At 47.1% G+C, this 7,500-nt stretch overlaps 1 protein-coding gene across 1 annotated transcript in view; it reads left to right on the top strand.

Moving 5' to 3' along the window:
* The window catches only part of LOC310771949 (phosphatidylinositol 4-phosphate 3-kinase C2 domain-containing subunit alpha-like), a gene marked incomplete at both ends in the record, with an annotated part of 27,078 nt that overhangs the window by 9,886 nt on the left and 9,692 nt on the right, over window positions 1-7,500 (top strand). The gene's annotated exons all lie outside the window — the stretch shown is intronic.

The following is a 7,500-nucleotide window of genomic DNA, read 5'->3' as shown; positions in this document are numbered from 1 at the left end:
TCATGCAACCCCTAACACACACACACACACACACACACACACACACACAGGTAAAGGAGAATAGGTATGTTGCGTTGTTGGGACATCTCACTAGTACTTCATGCTACCTACAAACCTCCCCTGACAAACACATTGCACTATCCCGGATTACTAAATGCCTTGATGACATCCATCACTGGATGAGCAATAACTCTCCGCAGCTAAATGGCACCAAGTCTGAAGCCATCCTCATTGGAACCCCCCATCAGAGAAAAAAGGCCGGCATCACTCACATCACCATCAATGGTCACCCTACTGCCCTCTCCTCACTCATCACACACATCACCATCAATGGTCACCCTACCCTCCTCTCCTCACTCATCTCACATCACCATCAATGGTCACCCTACCCTCCTCTCCTCACTCATCACACACATCACCATCAATGGTCACCCTACTGCCCTCTCCTCACTCATCACACATCACCATCAATGGTCACCCTACCCTCCTCTCCTCACTCATCACACACATCACCATCAATGGTCACCCTACCCTCCTCTCCTCACTCATCTCACATCACCATCAATGGTCACCCTACCCTCCTCTCCTCACTCATCTCACATCACCATCAATGGTCACCCTACTGCCCTCTCCTCACTCATCACACATCACCATCAATGGTCACCCTACTGCCCTCTCCTCACTCATCTCACATCACCATCAATGGTCACCCTACCCTCCTCTCCTCACTCATCTCACATCACCATCAATGGTCACCCTACTGCCCTCTCCTCACTCATCACACATCACCATCAATGGTCACCCTACTGCCCTCTCCTCACTCATCTCACATCACCATCAATGGTCACCCTACTGCCCTCTCCTCACTCATCTCACATCACCATCAATGGTCACCCTACCCTCCTCTCCTCACTCATCACTCACATCACCATCAATGGTCACCCTACCCTCCTCTCCTCACTCATCACACACATCACCATCAATGGTCGCCCTACTGCCCTCTCCTCACTCATCACTCACATCACCATCAATGGTCACCCTACCCTCCTCTCCTCACTCATCACACACATCACCATCAATGGTCACCCTACCCTCCTCTCCTCACTCATCTCACATCACCATCAATGGTCACCCTACCCCCCTCTCCTCACTCATCTCACACATCACCATCAATGGTCACCCTACCCTCCTCTCCTCACTCATCACACATCACCATCAATGGTCACCCTACCCTCCTCTCCTCACTCATCACACATCACCATCAATGGTCACCCTACCCTCCTCTCCTCACTCATCACACATCACCATCAATGGTCACCCTACTTGCCCTCTCCTCACTCATCACTCACATCACCATCAATGGTCACCCTACCCTCCTCTCCTCACTCATCACACATCACCATCAATGGTCACCCTACCCTCCTCTCCTCACTCATCTCACATCACCATCAATGGTCACCCTACTGCCCTCTCCTCACTCATCACACATCACCATCAATGGTTACCCTACTGCCCTCTCCTCACTCATCACTCACATCACCATCAATGGTCACCCTACCCTCCTCTCCTCACTCATCACACACATCACCATCAATGGTCACCCTACCCTCCTCTCCTCACTCATCTCACATCACCATCAATGGTCACCCTACCCTCCTCTCCTCACTCATCACACACATCACCATCAATGGTCACCCTACCCTCCTCTCCTCACTCATCTCACATCACCATCAATGGTCACCCTACCCTCCTCTCCTCACTCATCACACATCACCATCAATGGTCACCCTACTGCCCTCTCCTCACTCATCACACATCACCATCAATGGTCACCCTACCCTCCTCTCCTCACTCATCACACATCACCATCAATGGTCACCCTACCCTCCTCTCCTCACTCATCACACATCACCATCAATGGTCACCCTACCCTCCTCTCCTCACTCATCACACATCACCATCAATGGTCACCCTACCCTCCTCTCCTCACTCATCACACATCACCATCAATGGTCACCCTACCCTCCTCTCCTCACTCATCACACATCACCATCAATGGTCACCCTACCCTCCTCTCCTCACTCATCACACATCACCATCAATGGTCACCCTACCCTCCTCTCCTCACTCATCACACATCACCATCAATGGTCACCCTACCCTCCTCTCCTCACTCATCACACATCACCATCAATGGTCACCCTACCCTCCTCTCCTCACTCATCACTCACATCACCATCAATGGTCACCCTACCCTCCTCTCCTCACTCATCACACACATCACCATCAATGGTCACCCTACCCTCCTCTCCTCACTCATCTCACATCACCATCAATGGTCACCCTACCCCCCTCTCCTCACTCATCTCACACATCACCATCAATGGTCACCCTACCCTCCTCTCCTCACTCATCACACATCACCATCAATGGTCACCCTACCCTCCTCTCCTCACTCATCACACATCACCATCAATGGTCACCCTACCCTCCTCTCCTCACTCATCTCACATCACCATCAATGGTCACCCTACCCTCCTCTCCTCACTCATCTCACATCACCATCAATGGTCACCCTACCCTCCTCTCCTCACTCATCACACATCACCATCAATGGTCACCCTACCCTCCTCTCCTCACTCATCTCACATCACCATCAATGGTCACCCTACCCTCCTCTCCTCACTCATCTCACATCACCATCAATGGTCACCCTACTGCCCTCTCCTCACTCATCACACATCACCATCAATGGTCACCCTACTTGCCCTCTCCTCACTCATCACTCACATCACCATCAATGGTCACCCTACCCTCCTCTCCTCACTCATCACACATCACCATCAATGGTCACCCTACCCTCCTCTCCTCACTCATCTCACATCACCATCAATGGTCACCCTACCCTCCTCTCCTCACTCATCACACATCACCATCAATGGTCACCCTACCCTCCTCTCCTCACTCATCTCACATCACCATCAATGGTCACCCTACTTGCCCTCTCCTCACTCATCACTCACATCACCATCAATGGTCACCCTACTTGCCCTCTCCTCACTCATCTCACATCACCATCAATGGTCACCCTACTGCCCTCTCCTCACTCATCACTCACATCACCATCAATGGTCACCCTACTTGCCCTCTCCTCACTCATCACTCACATCACCATCAATGGTCACCCTACTTGCCGTCTCCTCACTCATCTCACATCACCATCAATGGTCACCCTACTTGCCCTCTCCTCACTCATCACTCACATCACCATCAATGGTCACCCTACTTGCCCTCTCCTCACTCATCTCACATCACCATCAATGGTCACCCTACTTGCCCTCTCCTCACTCATCACTCACATCACCATCAATGGTCACCCTACCCTCCTCTCCTCACTCATCTCACATCACCATCAATGGTCACCCTACTGCCCTCTCCTCACTCCTCACACATCACCATCAATGGTCACCCTACTTGCCCTCTCCTCACTCATCACTCACATCACCATCAATGGTCACCCTACCCCCCTCTCCTCACTCATCTCACACATCACCATCAATGGTCACCCTACCCTCCTCTCCTCACTCATCACACATCACCATCAATGGTCACCCTACCCTCCTCTCCTCACTCATCACACATCACCATCAATGGTCACCCTACCCTCCTCTCCTCACTCATCACTCACATCACCATCACTGGTCACCCTACCCTCCTCTCCTCACTCATCACACACATCACCATCAATGGTCACCCTACCCTCCTCTCCTCACTCATCACACATCACCATCAATGGTCACCCTACCCTCCTCTCCTCACTCATCACACATCACCATCAATGGTCACCCTACCCTCCTCTCCTCACTCATCTCACATCACCATCAATGGTCACCCTACCCTCCTCTCCTCACTCATCACACATCACCATCAATGGTCACCCTACTGCCCTCTCCTCACTCATCACACATCACCATCAATGGTCACCCTACCCTCCTCTCCTCACTCATCACACACATCACCATCAATGGTCACCCTACCCTCCTCTCCTCACTCATCACACATCACCATCAATGGTCACCCTACCCTCCTCTCCTCACTCATCTCACATCACCATCAATGGTCACCCTACCCTCCTCTCCTCACTCATCACACATCACCATCAATGGTCACCCTACCCTCCTCTCCTCACTCATCACACATCACCATCAATGGTCACCCTACGCTCCTCTCCTCACTCATCACAAACCTGGGTGTCAAACTGGACTCATCCCTGTCCTTTGATGCACACATCAAATCTGTCTGTCAAACCTCATTCTTCCACCTGAGAAACATCTCAAAACTACGATCTTCCCTCAGTAAACGTGACGCAGAAAAACTGGTCCATGCCTTCATCAGCTCCCGCATTGACTACTGTAACTCTCTCCTCACTGGCCTACCAGCCAAAACCAAGCAGAGGTTACGGTATGTCCAAAACAGTGCTGCCCGGGTTCTTACCAAAACTCACATAACCTCAGTCCTACACTCCTTTCACTGGCACCCAATAAACAATCGGATCACTTTCAAACTACTCCTCCTTGTGTTCAAAGCCATAAACTGTACCAGTCCAGCATATCTTCAAGAACTCCTCACCCCTCAATCATCACCCCGGTCACTCAGATCCACCAGCTCAAACCTCCTTTCTGTGCCGAGGACAAAGCTGGCCAGCATGGGAGACCGTGCCTTTTCATCTCTGGAGCCACGGCTGTGGAACCAGCTCCCAGAAACAATTAGGGCATCAGACTCACTCGCTGTTTTTAAATCACAACTTAAGACTCACCTGTTCCACTGTGCCTTCTCCTAGGCCCTAGTTTTACCATGTTCTGTGCTTTTATTGCCTGTTTTATGTGCCTTTTAATATGTTGCTTTTATTTGAACTGATCTGTTGTAGCTGATCTGTTTTATGTGGTTTTACTAGGTTGCTATTATTGCTATCTTTGTTTTTACTCTGTGAAGCACCTTGAGATGTCGTTGTATTTTAAGTGTGCTATACAAATTAAATCCATTATTATTATTATTATAGGTTCAGGTTAAACTTTATTGTCCCCGAGGGTAATGAGTATTGGGCACAGTCCCTTCATATAAACAACATGGTGGAAACATCAGACAACATGAGAGGCGTTTGACACCGCTAGAAAGTTGCTGCTTGACATAAAACCCAGAGACATAGACATAAAAGAGGCATTTGACCTTTGACAACATGACGGCTTAAGCAAGAAGAATGTACGGGCTAATGTCCACCAGCTCCGGAACAGATGCGGTACGACTCCGGTACGGCTGCGAACAGACCCACACTCATGTCATCTGTCAGACGTACGCGGGATCCGACAAAAATAGAACAGGTGCGTAATATTTCCGTACCGCATTTATTGCCCATCTATTAAAATGAGCGATAGTCTGATCCGGCAGTTTTACCGGATCCGCAACGCAGTCGTAACACATCTGGTGTACATTGGGGGGTAAGCGTTAAATTGCTAAGTGCTACGGTTCATGTGTGTTTATTGCACGTTGCTCTATTGCACTCAGGATTTAGGCCTAGCATCAGAATTGAGCTGAGTGTAAAGTGCTTTTGTGTTTATTGCACGTTGCTCTACTGCACTAAGCTTGTTGGAGGCTGGAACCAGGTCCAGCTCTTCTAGTGTTGCATAGCACACATAGTGAGAGATGTATATAATATATATATAATACAATCCTCTGTTTCCGTTACATATTCACTAGGGGTGGGAATCACCAGATGCCCACGATACGATACTGAAACGATACTTGAGTCACGATACGATAGTATTGCGATACTGCGATATTTTCGATATTGCGATATATCGATATTGCGATATATTGAATATTGCGATATTTCGATATATTGCGATTTCTTACTTTTTCAACTGCAAATGATGTCCCCAAAGGAAAGCTTTGTCAACATCTGGTTTATATAAGAACAATTTTTCAGTCTGTACATCTGACTTCAACCATTTTATTGCAGCAACATTGTCAAGTAGACAGACCAACAACTTTCATAAAGTCATGTCATAGTTGCATGCACCTGACAAACTGAACTGTTTGTTACAGTCTACTTACAGTCCACCTTAACTGGATGTGTGTGTGGACTACTGTACTTATGTAGTTTTTGCAACTTCACTTCACTTACACAAAACATTTTGTGCAGCCCATTCAGTAACTGGGGAATTTGTAAATGACTGTTATGACAAAACTGTTACTGTTAAAACAAAATGAAAATATGCTACCGTTTGTTTACTGCTGGCCTTGGAACTAAAGTTTATAGTAGCCCGGTGGCCTGGCATGGCCTGCAAAAAAAAAAAAAAAAAAAAAAAAATTTGCAATATCGATATTTGGCGTCCAAATATCGATACGATATCGTCAGGCAAAATATCGCGATACTGTGGTGTATCGATTTTTTCCCCCACCCCTAATATTCACACAGGTTCTTACCGGTATGTACATTTTGAATAATTGGCAGTGATGGTGAACCATAAATGTCATGTTTGAATGGGTAGCTGAAAGTTGCTGATGGAAAGGCACTTTGATTTAAAAAAAGGCCTCCTCCAAATGGCATAATGTTAATATTTTACCACGTTTTATTTCACATAATGTTGTTGTGCATCTCAGCAGCACCAGTGGACTACCCCTTCCTCTCTGACCTATGATCCGATGTAAACTAGGGAGAAGGTGAAGCAATCAGCCAAAGAATAAAACGGTCACTTATTTGACTTGAAACACATAACCTACCTACTCTTGAAGTTTTTACAGCAGTAGAACTGTATCACCTTTGACACCTATAAAAGTGAAAGGTTACTCCCTGCTTAAAAAAACACTGACCCTAAAAATCCTCCTGCACAAACCTCAACCCCATACTTAGTTGGCGGCAGGAAGCAATAATAAACTTGTTGCTAGTTCCATAACTCTGAGCTCTGAGGCTGTTTAGTACACAGATCTTTAGGTCTGGAAAGTCTAGAAGTTTATGCAAAATGAATGTAATTATTTTGCCAGTATTGAATAATGATAATTGCTCGAAGGACCAGCAAACAATGGAAACAACACATTCCTGGCATTTGACCACTTTTTTTTTATTTGATTGTAGCACCAATACCATTATGTTTAATAATCTTCAACTACAGAGTGATATGGTTTAGCTGACAGCTCTTATCTACATCCATCATGTTGACATTGGATTCCATTGCTCAAATTCTCCCAGCTGGGATTCATACAGCCAACTCTCCAGTCACAAACTTGCTTCTACCATTTAGGCTAGCGCCCCCTCCCTAATTCAGCCAACATTACACTACATGTAGCCAGCCAAACATATCTATATTTTCACATGTAGCCAGCTGCTGACATTTTGTGCTTTACAACTGATGTCTGCAGATCCAAGTTTAGCTCAAAATACTTTTTTTTTTTACATGGACTATGGAGTTTACCTCTCTCTCTCTCTCTCTCTCTCTCTCTCTC

This window comes from Poromitra crassiceps (genome assembly GCF_964638095.1).
Source record: "Poromitra crassiceps genome assembly, contig: HAP1_SCAFFOLD_1559, whole genome shotgun sequence".
In the NCBI taxonomy this organism is placed as follows: domain Eukaryota; kingdom Metazoa; phylum Chordata; class Actinopteri; order Beryciformes; family Melamphaidae; genus Poromitra; species Poromitra crassiceps.
The sequence above is the reverse complement of the archived record's forward strand: the minus strand, read 5'-3'. Positions and strand labels throughout refer to the sequence as shown.